Source organism: Zingiber officinale, chromosome 6A, assembly GCF_018446385.1.
Source record: "Zingiber officinale cultivar Zhangliang chromosome 6A, Zo_v1.1, whole genome shotgun sequence".
Classification (NCBI taxonomy): domain Eukaryota; kingdom Viridiplantae; phylum Streptophyta; class Magnoliopsida; order Zingiberales; family Zingiberaceae; genus Zingiber; species Zingiber officinale.
Window position 1 is genome coordinate 97238475 of NC_055997.1, and position 16185 is coordinate 97254659.

Here is a 16185-nt window from a genome sequence, read left to right on the forward strand (position 1 = left end):
CACGATTTGTAGTAGAATTAGCTCAGGAGAACGAGGTCCTAAAGAAGCGTCTATCAGAGGCAGACTCTATGTATGCCCTCACCCAATCCCCACAAGGAAACTAGGCTCCTCTCAATCAACTAATCAAGTTAAAATGACAACTCTAAGAATCTCAAGTATCAGCGAATGCTGAGGCAGAGAGGGCAAATACATCAGAGGTTACTCTTAAAATAATTGAAGATAAGTTCCAATCTGAGAAAGTCAGGCAAACCAAAGTGGTGGTTGATTTAAATGGGAAGATTATTGAAGTCGGATCCCCTTTGCCCAGTTAGAGGAATTGACGGTTGCTCACGCCTCAAAGATGGAGGTCAAAGAAGCCAAGTTGATGGCTGAAACTCATCTAGCATCCGAGCAACCAAGTCTACACTAATTGCCTCTAAGTCCGAGCTAGTGAAACTTACCTCTGAGATGATTAGTCTCGTGGGCAGAGTTGACAAGCTATCATGCAGAGGAGAATGAGTACTTTGAGACTAGGAAAATAGCCCTCCTTCAATCACGAGATTTTAACATTCCCATCGTCACCTCTATTAACAAAGTGTTTCTCATTGGAGCGGAAGGGGCGATTACACAACTTCGTGAGGGGGGCTACCTTACATTCAAACCTCTTGCCCGGTTTCTAGACCGCCAGAGGATTTTGAAGGATCTTTGGCCCAGTGTCTTCCCCAAACTTGTATAACCTATCTGCTATATTATCCCCTTTCATGGGTCAAGAAAATTTTCGTAATCAAACTTTTATTATTGTTTACTTGACCTTGTTCCATATTTAGTCACTTCTTGTTGCTAATTTTTCTTGGTAATTTTAAGTATTCCATGCATTCAAATGGTATCTTAGTCTTACTTTATATATTGGGTAGCTTAGAAGACCGTGCACATTCTTAAGTATTTAAGCAACAATCATCTAAGGTTAAATCAGCTTTGGGTCGATAGGATATATAATAAGGACCTCAATTCTGGGTACTTAACCAAGTAACAAAATCATGAAGGTCTGACCGACTTTGAGCCGATCGGACACATGGTAAGGACCGTGATTCGATGGGGGTGAAGCCCCCAAGATCCAAATGAAGTTAAAGCTGATCGACTTTTAAATAAGTACCGATTGCTAAAAATGAGGGGATATATTCTTATTGGTATAAGTGATGACATTTTGGAATAATGATTTTCCCATTGTGTCTGTGATAAATGTGCCTCCCCTACCTTTGACACGTGTTTAACAACTTTGATAGTGCACAATTTCTCAAACGTAAGATGGTTCACCTTTCTTCCAATCTAACGATTACTATAATTAGCCCACTTTTTTCAACATCTGATCCAATGACTACCATTGAGAAGGGGTTTGCTGGACTTCTTAAAAAACCCTAGCGACTTTGTCTCTTCATCTTCTTTCTCCCCCCGAGGCTAACCAATTCGATGTTTTCACAGGTTCTAGTGATTTTTTTTCTTCTTTGTTTTCCTTTAACCATGCCTTTCGAGCCTCACCATGGATGCCTCCCGGTGTGTGGTGCACTTTTCTCACTTCAAACTTCAGTGGGGTAGATTTGGACGACTTTCAATTTACTTACGAAGTCTCCAACTCTATGCATATAATCATACCTACGGAACAGGATTGTCTCAATCTTTCCCTTGCTGGTTATGTAACTATTTTTAAGGAACAAGTCTTAGCCGACCTACGATTCCTCATTCTGCCCTTTTTTATTGAAGTAGCTAGTATTTTTGACTTCCTCTTCAATAATTGGTCCCCAACTCTATTCGCCTCTTATGTTGAGTGACCATTATATTTCAATTATTCAGAGTTCTTTTGACTCTCCAAGTGTTTTATTATTTTTTTTACCCTTAACAAATAACCAACAATCTCTTTCGTTTCCATACCCGACCAAAGACTAAATTCTTTGACAAAATCCCCTCTCAAAACACAGAGTAGAGGGGCAAATACTTCTTTATTAGACTCCCCACACTCGTGTTTTGGCCGACCGAGTGTAGTCATCCCTTCCCTCTACACTTGAGCTAAGTGACCTCAACAATTATCAAACCTTTAGCACAACTACCACAAAACTAGCTAGCTTGAAGTTTGACATTCCTGGATTACTCCAGGAGGATTTGGTATATATCTTTGGATTGAGCCCCACCCCGATGGGGTTGGAATACTCCTTCAGTAAGAAACTCTCACTTCTCTCTTTATGTTAAGTATAAATAAAACCTTTTGTGTCTCTTTGTAGCTGAAACTATATCTAAGGATATCCACTAAGCTAGGTAAAACTACCTTGAATCAACTGGGAATCTAATTTTGGAGGTTAGGGAAGCTGAGTGGGGGAGCTTCACACTCCGACCATCCTCAAGTACCAGTTGTCCCCCCTAAAGCTCCTGACTCTGATTCGTCACTTAGCTTTAGGCGTAAAAGGCATCGACCAGACGCATAGGCTTCATCCGAGCAATAGAGGCTCGAGCGGACCATTGCTACTACACCCCAAGTTCCCCTAGCTCAAGGAAAAAACTTGCTGATAACCAGTCCTCCTCCGGCTGGGCCCATTCTTTAACAACCCACTCGACCTATTACCATGCCTTCATCATCCACTCGCCCTCCCTAGTCGGTCGAGCTAACTCAGAGACCTTCGCCTTCCACATGCCCGGCACCACCAGCAGGTCTTATCTCGGGAACCTCTTCTTCAAGGCCAAGCTCCTCTTTTAACTCGGATCATCAATTCTGCTTTATTTTTAATTTGCTATCCCAATAGAGAATGATTTCTATTTCCCCGCCATCTTATTGGGTGGTGAAGTTGAAAGGGTCGTTGGCCGAGGCTTGGACGAGTGTGAGAAGACAACCAAGGGGCTTCTCTATTTTTGCGCGTGTGGGCGAATATGCCGAGAGCTCAATTATGGTAAGTTCCCAATTTTACTCCCTCTATTAAGAAAACCTCTTAACGTTGTTCTTTTCAGCTTTATGCTGCCGAGCTAAACCTGAGCTACCTAGTGGTGGACTTGGAGTGGGATAATAAAATATTAAGACAGTGTGTGGAGGAATTGGAACTCCCTCCTATGACCGTCCCTAACCCTGAAGTGATCAACTTGCAGAAAGAAGTGGACACTCAAGTTGAGCTACTATTGGAAATGGAGAGGACCCTGGGAGAGTTTCAACAGCTGGTGGATTTTCAATAAGTGAAGAAAAAAGAAAATTAGAAATACTGTTGAATACAAGCTACTGGCAGAAACTGCTATAAAATCCAAAGCCCTATTATACTTGACACAGAAAACTGCCCTGCTGGAGGAACTGAAGGTTTCTCATGCCTCGGGATCAGTTGAGTGAACTAAAGAATTATCAACCAAGAATATGTTAATTATGGAGCAACAACAAAACTTGAATACATAAGAAGCCCGATTAGAATCAATGCAGACTGCTGACTTAGAATCTGCTAAGTCCAAACTAACATCATACCAAAATGGAGAGGACACACGTCTTGAGATCCGGTGGAAAGCCTATCCTAAATCTTGCGAGTTTGGTTTGAAATTTGATGAGCTCACCATTAGGTGCTTATCTATGGAGCTAAAGGAGTGGTCCAACAACTCCGTGAGGGTGGCTTCCTATCGGCAGAGCCACCGAGATGTTTCATAAATCACTAGCGACTTTTAGATGGTCTACCTAGAGGCCTCTTAAGCAAGCTTGATTAAATGCATACTGTGATTATCTTTGTGTCGCACGCCCGCTGAGGGGAGGGCATGGAATTAAAATGTAAAATATATATTGACCTTTGTTAAATCATACCTAACTATTAATGCATTTTCCTAATTTGTTGATGCATTCTTTGGGTTTGTAAAATGAAGTCCGAGTGAATGCCATTCCGCAAGAAATATTCGATAACACGGGGCTCAAGAGTTTGGAAGCATAAGTGATCTCTTCAGTAACTAAGTCGGCATAATAATTAGGTCGAGTGGCATAAATATTTGATATGTAAATGTGTGAGCAAACACACATATGATTTGACCGACCGACATAATTAGGTTGAATGATATAGCAAAATAATTCCTCTATCCTCCGAGCAACCTAATCTAGGCAAAACATTAACTTTGGTAGAATGTGAATAAGATAAATGCGAGAGCAAACTTGCTTATAACTCAATCGAACGACTTAAGCATTTAGAATATGGGCACAAAAGCTAGCTCGACTTGGTCGAACGACTCAGGAGTTTTAAGACAACACGAGGGTATGCTCACTTATAACCTAGCTGAACAATTTGGGAGTTTGGAAGATAGACATGAGAGTGCACTTGGTTATATCCCGACCGAATGACTCGGGAGTTTGGAAGATAGGCACGAGAGCATACTCGCTTATAACCCTGTAGAATGGCTCGGGAGTCTAGAAGATATTCATGAGAGCATACTTGCTTATAACCCAGCAGAATATCTCGAGAGTCTGGAAGATAGGCGTGACAATATGCTAGCTTATAACCCAGTTAAACGACTCAAGAGTCTAAAAGATATGTGTGAGAGTATGTTAGCTTATAACTAGGTCGAACTACCCAAGAGTCTGGAAGATAAGCGTGAGAGCACGCTCACTTATAATCCGGATGAATGGCTTGGGAGTTTAGAAGATAAGCGTGAGAGCATGCTCGCTTATAACCCAGCTGAACAACTCGGGAGTCTAAAACATAGGCTGTGAAGTCGTATAATGATATCATCATGGGTTGGAGCTCGCTCTTATCAATCTATAGTTACTCAGATGCCTTTTTGAAGATGATATTGACTGAGCTATCTGTGTCAACAAAGGTACTGTATATATTATAATTGGTCATAACAGCCTTGATTATTAAAGCGTCATCATGAGGCACTTCTACTTCCTTTAAATATTTGGGTCTGAAACTAATCTCGGGCATTTGTACCTAGTCCTGGCTGTAGCCAACTGTGTGGATCTCCAGTCGCGAACATATAAATTCCTCACCCAATTGGAGTCTTCATCGGTTGGGTATCTCTCTGAGCGACATTATTACAGTTTTCCTCTTACCGCATCGGGGAATGCTCCTGCTCCACCCGGGCGGTGACCTGGGTTCGATTCTCTTATTGTTGGGGCATTCTTTGGCACCTCTTGATGACCTAGTAATTTATTTGGGGCAGGTCGTTCGATCATTGATAGCATCGATGGTTAGGGGACGACGAATGATGGCAAAATCCTTGGTTAGCCGCCTGCATTTTTCTATATTATAATGATAATAATTTTGAGTGTTGTGTATCTCCAATCGATGATATGTGCAGAATTTTAGTGGAGCCCATCTAGGGAGCTCAAAAAATCTTCTACGTGCAACCTCCACATGCTGGATAGCTTGCGACCTCGGCTCATGCCTTTGCGGTTGAGGCCTTGCCAGAGGACCCTTGTGAGGAAGAGGGAGGGGAGCTCGACACTCGGGAGTAGATGTCGGAGTGGGTGTGGGGACCTCCTTCTTCCAAGCGGATTGAGCTTCTTCTATATTAATATACTTGGTCGTTCGACCAAGTAGATGATCAAAGTACCTTGGAGGATTCTTAATCAGGGAGTGAAAGAACTTGCTGTCTATGAGCTCTTAACAGAAGACATTCACTAGAATATCAAGAGTGGTCGAGGGGTGTCCATAGTCACCTGGTTGAATTTTTTGATGTAGGTCCTAAGTGTCTCCTTGGCCCCTGCTTGAGTAAAAATAAACTTAATGTAGTTTTATGGTACCTATGGCTGCTAGCGAAATGGTGAAGGAGAGTCTTGCTGAAATCCTTGAAGTAGCAAATGGACTTAGCAGAGAACCGATTGAACCATTTATGTGCCGAGCCTAAGAGTGTAGTAAGGAGCACTTAGAACTTTACCCCATCTGTATACTGATAGAGGATAGTAATATTTTTAAATTTATGGAGGTGGTCTTCCGAGTCAATGATCCCTCCATATTCTCCAATTGTCAAGGGTCAAAAATGATTGGGTAGTTTATCCTCTAATATCTCGTGCGAGAACTACATACTAATCCATCCAGGAGAGCCGCCACCCATCAGGGCTTTCCCTTTTCACAAATCCTGCATGGGCACATCTCTAGAAATGATACTTGGGGCCTTTCTTCTCAGTCCATCTCCTTGAGAGGAGTGCAGAATAATGCCCGGTGATATACTATTAGGGATGGTGGCACAGGCGATAGGTTGATTGGTTGTATGGGGGGCTATATGAAACCATACGCTGGTGGAGGAGAAATTGGTTGAAACCCAGTTGGACCTTCTATTCGAGTTTCTCTTTCAGTGTGAGGAGCCATCCTCAACATGGCCGAGTCGTGAGGCAACGTACTGGCGACAACTGCTTATTGTTGTTACATTAACGTTTGTGCTTGGGTGGTTACCAACAACTTGAAATCCTCTTGAGACAAGGTGACGGTGGTGAATCATCAAGCTTCTTCCATTTCTATATTTCAGATTTAGGCGAAAATTCCCACAAACTGTGTAAAATTTGATTATGCCTGAAACAGGTGGAGATGACACATTGGGCAAGTGACACTGTTGTGGACCCGGAGAAGATCTTGAATTGAAGAAAAGGTAGTAAACTAGAGCGAAAAGGCTGAGTGTCTTCTTCCTCTCCAGGCAAATAAAAGAGAGATCCCACATAATGTTAGGGCCCTAGCGCAAACCCTCTGATGCTTAAATTAGTACAGTGTGTAAGTACCCTATATTAGTTTGATGTGATTAATTGAGTTAAGTTAGGTTATATTTATATTTAATGTCTTGTGTCTAAGTGTGCAAGAACTTAGAAGCACAAGAAGTCGAGCGGAAGATGCAGCGAACGAGAAGGATAGTACGGGAAGCGAGTCGATGGGCTTGATACATCCGAGAGACGAGAAGCTGCGGAAGCGTATACTAACGGACGAGAAGGACGAGAAGCCAGAGCAGAAGTCTGCTCGAGGAGAAGGTCGGAATATGGGTTCGAGTGATCTTAATTCCGAATGGCCGAAACCACCTAAGCGAATGGAGCAGCAGAAAAGCAACCAGAGTTAAAGATGCTATTTTTTGTTGGTTTAGGCGCCTGGACTGCCCAGCCCAGACACCTTCCACTCAATGGAAGGTGCCTCCAAGTAGTTGTTTACCTACCATTGCACAGAGGATAAAGTTTTATCCTCTTGGAGGCATTCTAGACCTTTTTGAAGGCACCTCTGAGCAATGAATATATTTTTACAGGGGCTATAAAAAGACCCCTGGAGGTAGGAATTGAATAATAACTGAATTACAAGTCTTGTAATCACTTCCTAGTCTTTCTTGTGAGTTGTCAATGTTTGTAAGATGCTACTTCACCTTCAACAAAGGAGTTTTTCTAGTGGAGCACTTTTAAAGCCTTCGATTAATAACCACTTAGGTTGTAACCACCTATGTTGTAATCAAATAATTTCTCGTCTCTTTTTTATTTTAGTTTTTTAGTTTATTTTTATTTGAATTAATTGTGCTTACCAATCAGAGTCCAAAGAATGAGAAAAAGGTTGTTTTATTTCTACAGGCAATTCATCCTCTCTTGTCGGCCGCATCGGTATCAACAATTGGTATTAGAGCAAGGGAGGTTCAGAAGAACTAATCATCGACCGAAGCAAATGAGACGATGGTCGAACCAAGTATCTATTCACCAAAGTTTGAGGGGGAGTTCGTCCTATGGAAAAAGTAAATGGAGGTATTTTTTAAAACAAACTTTGAGATTTTATTAATAATCAAATATGGTTGTGTAGCTCCAAAAGATCAAAAAAGATGAAGAAAAAGAAGAGTACCTTTGGATAAACAAGGAGCAAGGGAACTTTATGACAAATGGATGAGCTAAATTCCACCTGCTAAGCGTGATGCCATCTCAAGAAATCAGCAGGATCGACGCCTACAGATCAATAAAGGAACTTTGGGAGAAGTTCCTAGAGTTACACGATGGAACGTCTGAAGCAAAGCTCATGAAACGGGACCTACTTCGGAACCAACTGACGAACCTTCGCCTGAAAGAAGAAGAGTTAGTAACGCAACTTCATGCTAAACTAAAGGAGTTGATCACCAGACTCACGAATCTCGGAGAAAAGGTAATAAACTGAGATTCACTATGGTACACTTTGAATGCTTTCCCTAGAACACAAGAATGGTTGCACATAGTTGATTCCTACTACATTTATAAGGATATAGAGGTAAATTCATTAGAAAGTTTATTTTCGACTCTAGAACTTCATGAATCTAAATGTGTAGAATTAATGAAGGAAGCCAAGTCAGATAATTGCCTTGAAGGCAAGAACGGACGATTCAGACTCTAAAGCATCAATCGGCGAGGAAGCGGGGGCCTTAATGGTAAGAAATTTTAGTAAATTTCTTAAAGCTAATAAATTTAATAAATTATAAGCAAAGAAGCACTTTCGAAGTAAAAGGGAAGTTTGACGCTACAATTGCCAAGAAGAAGGGAACATCAAGAATGACTGCCCTAAATTAAAAAAAAGGCGAAATACAAGAGTAAAAGACTAATAAGATCGAAGCATAAGACCTTGAGGCGACATGAGATGAATCATCGTCATCAAAATCGGAGTTAGAAGAGTATGCCAAATTAGCCCTAATGGCAGACCACCAGAGAAATGACAAAAGTTCTTCAAAAATGAGTATCGACCAAGGGGGGGATCTTCAGAAGAAAGCAACAATAAAAATGAAGCATCCGACCATGAGGTAAGTGAGGTACGAGCCTTACTTCTTGAAGAATCTTTTAAATTTATTAAAATACTTTCCAAAAACATGCTAAAATTAGAAAATGAAAATGTTAAGCTAAAATTAAACTTAGTAAATTCATGTCCTTTAGTAATATATGATAAGTTAAAAATGAAAAATGAAAAACTAAAATCACAAATAGAGAAATTGAAAAATGACTATGCATGTTTAAATGTTTTTCAAAAATCAAAGTTTAAAAATTATGGTAGAATTAACTGGTTCATTAAAAATTATGAGGGATAAATAAGGAAAATCTCTAGGAATTATGTATCACCAAAATGTTTAGTGAATCCAGTAGGTAGAAATCTATATTGGGTTATGAAATCCTTTTTAGATTGAATTCTCAATTTTTTCTAGCGTTGAAATTGTTTGACATAGAATTTTTTTTTAACAATCTTCTATTTGATTTTTTTTGTTCAAAATTTCTTGACTAATAAAGCAGTAGTGTTTCTGTTGAGGGATTTTTTTTGTCAAATTTTTTTGATAAATAATAAAAATTTTATAAATTATTTTCTGAAATGTTAATTTTAATATTAAAAACTTAAGAAAATAGAAACTTGAAAACTTTAATTTTTATGCCATTAAACAATCTATTTTATATATCCAAGAAAATTAGCAGAATTTTTTGAGATGAAAAAAATATTTTTAAAGATTTATTTTCAAAAATTAGTTTCTCTACTGAAATAAATCATTTCTGTTATATTAAATAATATCTTTTTATAAAAATTGTTCTACTGATCTTTCATTTTTGTTTAAGTTCGGTAAAATTTTTTAAGATTTTTTGAAACCGAAAAGTCATTTTTAATTTATTTTTATCAAAGCAGAAGATTAATTAGTAAAAATAAAATATTTTTAAAAAATATTTCTGAAAAATATTAACCCACTGGTACTTTTTGTTATGCACCCCGTAGAAAATTTTTCAAAATTTTCTAACTGTTTATTTTATTTTTTTCTATTTTTTTTACGTGATCAAAGGGGGAGAAATAGGTATAAGTTAAGGGAGAGGTGTGATAATTAAAAATTTATTCCTATACTTATTTGTATAATAATTAGTGTCATTGTAATTTTTCTTCACTTATTCATTATATTATATTTTGTTTTAACCCTAACTTTAACTCGGGTTGATGCATGTCAAAAAGGGAGAGATTGTAAATACCTCATGGTAATTTTTATGTGATCAACCAAGTTAAGTTAGATTCTATTTGTGTTTGATACCTTATATCTAAGTGTGCAGGATGACAGTTTTGATGTGATCAACCAAGTTAAATTAGGTCATGTTTGTGTTTGATGCCTTGTGTCTAAATATGCAGGAACTTAGGAGCACAAGAAATTAAGCAGAAGACATAGCAGATAAGAAGATGGCGGGAAGCGAGTCCACAAGCTCGATATATCCGAGGGACAAAAAGCTACGGAAGACTACATCGGCGGATGAGAAGAACGTGCGCGACAATTCCAAGGGACGAGAAGCCGGAGCGGAAGTTTGCTCGAGGAGAAGGTCAGAAGATGGGTTCAGGTGAGCCAATTTCGGATGGAAGAAATCACTAAGCGAGCGGAGCAGTGGAAAAACAACCGGAGTTAAAGATGTTGCTTTCTGCTGGTCTAGGCGCCTAGACTGGTCCAACCACCTGGACTGCCTAGCCTAGGCGCCTTCCACTTAGTGGAAGGTGCCTCCAAGTAGTTGTTTGGTTACTGTTGCATAGAGGATAAAGTTTTATCCTGTTGGAGGTGCTCCGGACCTCTTTTGAGACGTCTCAGAGCAACGAATATGTTTTTTCAAGAGCTATAAAAAGATCTCTGAAGGTAGGAATTGAATAACAGCTGAACTACAAGTCTTGTAATCACTTCCTAGTTTTTCTTGTAAGTTGTCAACGCCTATAAGAGGCTACTCTACCTTCAACAAAGGAGTTTATCTACTGGAACACTTTCAAAGCCTTAGATTAATAACCACATATGTTGTAACCAAGTAATTTCTCACCTCTTCTTTATTTTAGTTGTTTAGTTTATTTTTATTTAAATGAATTATGCTTACTAATCAAAGTCCAAACGAGAAAGGGGTTGTCTTATTTCTACAGGCAATTCACTCCTCTCTTACTGACCATACTAGGACCAACACAGTGGACTAGCCAAAGTAAAGAAGATGAACAGTAGTTCTATAGCAAATGTGTATGTGTGCCTCTGAGAGAATACCTGGCCAACAGAGAGGGCATTCCCCTTTTTATATCACCTCTCATAACTTTCATAATAATGAAGTGACAAGGAATATTAGCTGTCATAAACTGTCAGGTAATGGAAGATGTGCAGTCACTCTCTGAGGAATCTCCCATTAATAGTGTATGAACAATCTTTTATAACTTATGTCATTAATGATACAGTTGAGAGAATATGATGTTATAACCTGTTAGTTAATGGAAGGTATAGAGTCACCTTCGAGGAAGGTTCCACTGAATGATTATATTGTAATAGAAGAATATTCTCTGACAATTAATCATTATTCTCTAATGAGTTGTGTTGATTTTTTGACACTGCTGTCTCCTGAAAGAAACTTGGGGGTGAGTTGTGAGAGGCATTTGAGATGAGTGTAATAACCTTTTATTACAAAAAGGCGCACTCAATTATGTGCTTTTCCTGTTTTACCTATCTTGTCAAATCTGTCCTTTTCTCTCTTATCTTTCCTCTCTCTTATGCAGGTAACATATCTTCTCTTTCCTCCCTCTTTTTGCGTGCATACATAAATATTCATATCAGGCCCATGTTGAGCATGATATAAACCTGATATGCTCATATTAGACCCAACATAGGCCTGATATGATTTCATAGGCCTGATATGATTCATACCAGGCCTAGATATAATTAATACTAGGCCCACATTGGGGTTTAGAGTTGATTCTTTTAATAGTTTTTGAACACCTTTAGAGAAGTCAAAATAAGCAATAGAGGGGACTGTTAGACTCCTTACAGTCTCAGAAATCCAAAGGACCTAACATGAGTTCAATCAGACCTATTTAAGCCCACATTGGGCCTGATATGATTCATATCAGGCTCACGTTGGGTTTAGATATGATTCTTCCTTATTATATTTTAACACCTAAAAAAAGCCTAAATAAGTAATAGAGGGTAACGTTGGACTTCTTGGCCTACAAACCTAACCTTCTTAACCTTGGTCACCTTGTCCTTGGTTAACTTCTCCTTACCATTAAATGACTTTCCCTTGTCATTTATTGTCTTCTCCTTACTATACTCATATGCAACCCTAGCATAAAGCTTTCTCTTAGCCCGGGAGACACTAGATCAGTATCCCAAACTCAATCTATTATTGTTGGCTCTGTGGCTACCCAACATCATACTTAACCCTCTAGATCTAGCATTAAATCTATCTAGGATTTTCTTCAATTGATCAAGCTTTGCCTTTAAAGCTTGATTTCCCCTTTCTAGGTTCCTAACCCTAGAGTCAACATGTCCACCTTGGGCATTCCTAGACCTACCCATTTTTCTAGGCATATGTCTTCCCTTCTTGGGATTTTTGCCAAGATTCTCCTTAGGTCTACCATTTCTAGAGTTATCATGCATTAGTCTCCTAGGGTTATCTCTAACATTTACCTTATTCCTATCATGATATCTAAATTCGAAATTTTACATGGATAAATAATGAAAATTATTTCTAGCATGCATGAGAGTATAAGAATTATAATTGTAATTCAAGTTAGGGTATACCTCTCTTACCCTTGAAGCTTCCCCTTGATTTGAACTCCTCTTCTTTTCTTCCCACTTCTTCAAATGTGCAAGCTTCTTAATCTCTCTCTTCTTGGGGCATTTTGTGCGGTAATGTCCCCGCTCACCACACGTGAAGCACAGTACCATGTGTCATTTCTTCTCCTTCTTCTTCTTGGCACCATCATTCCTACAACCCACATTAGTATCTAAAATAATTTTAGTAGGTTTAGGAGTTACCTTTTTCTTACCCATTGGATACCTACTCTTGTAGTGCCTCTTCTCATTGCAACTGAAGCAAATGATGTTGTCCTTTAACTTGACTTCGGTAGAGACACTCACTAAGTTGACCTCCAAGACTTCTTCTTCATCCGTCTTGGATTCTTCTTCAACCCTTAAGGATGTTGATGATGCTTCCTTATCCACACTTGCGGAGGGCATTTCTTCATCCTTCTCCTCCTTGGATGTTGAGCATGACTCAATTTCCAGTTGCTCCACCTCCTCTTCTTGAGCTATTAAACCTATCTCCTTGGGCTCTTCTTCTTCTTCTTGTATAGGCATAGGTTCTTCCCATTAAACCTTCCTTATCTTGCTCCACAAATCGTGAGCATTCTGGTATTCACCTACATGACTCATCACATCATTAGGCAAAATATCAATCAAAATAGATATTACCTTTGAATTTGCCTTCGATCGTGTGGTTTGTTCTTCCGTCCAATATTGTGGTCAGAGCTTCTTCCCTTTCTTATCCTTTGAGACTTCAAACGACTCCTTGACCACCATCATGGTATCCCAATCTGTGTCGAAGAAGACCTCCATCTTTATCATCCAATAGGTGATGTCCCATAAGCCTCCGCCTTCAAGCTTTGGCGGTTCAATCAAGTCGATCATCCTTACTTTCTCGACGGTTAGTCCAAAGGAAAGCGTCCTTACTCTGATACAAATTGATGGAGATCTTGCGGTCGGCTAGAAATGGAGTTGAATAGACATTGACCCTAATTGATCGCTTCTTACATATTCGTTAGTGTGCAAGCGGAAATATAAATACTAATATGAATACGAAAGCTGAAAATAAAGAAAAAGAACAAGCAAACCAATGCACGTCGATGTAACGTGGTTTGGAGATTAGAGCTCATACTCCACGGCTATCCTTGAGATGGATGATCCCAATCTTTCGGTGGATTACCCCTCGACAAACTCCGGTTATCTCAAGTCTCCTTGTGGGTGGAGAAACCTCACCATAAAACTCACCAAGACCTCTTGAATTACACAAGCACTTGAGAACTCTTGTGACTACTAATTAGGCTTTAACCAAGTCTAATTTCATCACCTTGGTCGGCCATCCCAAGCTCCTTCTTATAGAACTTGGAAGAAGACATCCCTATTGTTTTATCGTTACCAGTCGATTGGTCATTGCACTAGTTGACTGGTGTCAGCCCAATGACTCTCTCAACGGCTCTTTACCAGTCGACCGATCCATGGACCAGTCGACTAATCCCAGCCATTTCAGGCACAGAAGCTCTCTATGCTCACCCCTAGTCAACTGATCCCAGTACTAGTCGACTGGTACAACCTTAAACCTAGGGTTTTCCATCCCGAGTACATTTCTCTCAGTACTCGGACTCTCATGACTCACTTGACTCTTATTCGCAGCTTTGACCTCTTACCTTCAAGTTTACTTCCTTTGACTCTCGTCTCTCGGATGCATCCAAGCCCGTGACTCATCCTAATGTCATCCTTCGCGTATGTCTCGAAGTCGCTTCCCTCGGCTCTTTCCTTTAAGCCTTCTTCCTTTGCCTCTCGTCCCTCGGATGCATTCAAGTCCATAGCTTGTCTCAATGTCATCCTTCCTGTATGCCTCGAAGTGCGCTTCCCTCGGCTCTTGTCCTTGCTCCCTTGTTCACAGTCCCTCAGATGCTCCATTCTTCATCGAACCCGAAGCCATCAAGTTGAGTCATATGTGTATTCTGTAAACCTACACACTCACATACACATATCAAATATAAGGGTAAACATAACTTAAACCCTTTGTCTAAACACTAAAACACATGGTCGCACGGACCATTGGGATTGTTCCAACACAAAGGACTTGACATGAGTTCAATCAGACCTATCTAAGCCCATATTGGGCCTGATATGATTCATATCAGGCTCACATTGGGTTTAGATATGATTCTTTCTTATTATATTTTAACACCTAAAAAAGCCTAAATAAGTAATGGAGGATAACCTTGGACTTCTTGCAGTCACAGGAACCTACATGACCTAAAATGGATTCAATCGAACCTATCTAGATCTATCAGTGGATTTTGATCCTTTAGATTTTAGTCAAAACTTACTGATTAACCTAGACAAATCTAATTGGACACATTATAGGTCCTTTAGAATTCTAAGACTACAAGAAGTCCAATGGTGCCCTCTATTACTTATTTTAGTTTCTCCGGAGGTGTTAAAATATTATTGAAAGAATCAGCTCTAAACCCTAATGTGGTCTCTCGTTGAGCTTGATATGAATCATATCAGCCTGATATGTTTCCATATCAGTTCCAATATGGCTCTGATATGATTCATATCAGGCCCACATTAGATATTAGAGTCGATTTTTCTTATTACATTTTAACACCTCCAAGAAATAGAAATAAGCAACGGAAAATACTGTTAGACTATTTGCAATCTCAGAAATCCACATGACAAAAAATGGGTCTAATTGGATTTGTGTATGTTCATTAGTAGATTTTGACCGAAACTTACTAATGGACACATTGGGCTTGATATATAATCATATCAAGCCGTTTAGATTTTTCCTTATTACATTTTAACACCTTTGAGAAGTCTAAATAAGTAACGGATGACACGGTTAGACTCCTTGTAGTCTCAAAAATCCATAATACCTAAAATGAGTTCAATCAGACATGTCTATGTCTATTAATAGATTTTAATCAAAACTCATTGATGGACACATTGGGCCTGATATAGAATCATATTAGGTCCACCTTCAAGAAGTCAAAATAAGCAACGAAGGTCACCATTAGACTCCTTGCAGTCTCAGAAATCCACAGGATCTAAAATAGATTTAATCAGACTTGTCAAGGTACATAAGTGAGTTTGACCAAAATCCACTGATGGACATATTGGGTCTGATATGAATTATATCAGGGCCACTATATAGAATCATATTAGGCTTAATGTGGGCCTGATAAAGTTCAATGAAGGGCACCATTGGACTCCTTACTGTCTTAGAAATCCAAAGAACCTAAAATAGGCCTATTCAGACTTGTTTAGGTCTATCAATGGTTTAAGGTCCTTTTGATTTCTGAGGTTGTAAGGAGTCCAATGGTGTCATCCATTACTTATTTCATCTTCTCATGAGGTGTTAAAATGTTATTGAAAAAAAATCATCTCTAACCCCTAACATGAACCTGATATGTGTTGATGCAATCAACCTCCAGGGTTTCGATATTTGATAATATACTTAAGTTTGGTTAGTTTGATCAACAGTTGATCCAAACAGAATTTAATGTTTGAATTTGAGTGAAGTCTAGTCAGGTTAAAGTTGACCAAATGACTAGCATGGAGAAGTCTAGTCAGGTCAACACTAATCAAATGACTAGAAAGAGAAGTCCTAACTAGAGGTTAGACAAGGGTGAGAAGTCTATTGAGTGACTAGTCCTAATTAGAGGTTAGGCAAGGAAAAGTTATACTGAAGATTAAATAAGGAAAAGTCCAACTAGATGTTAGATAGGT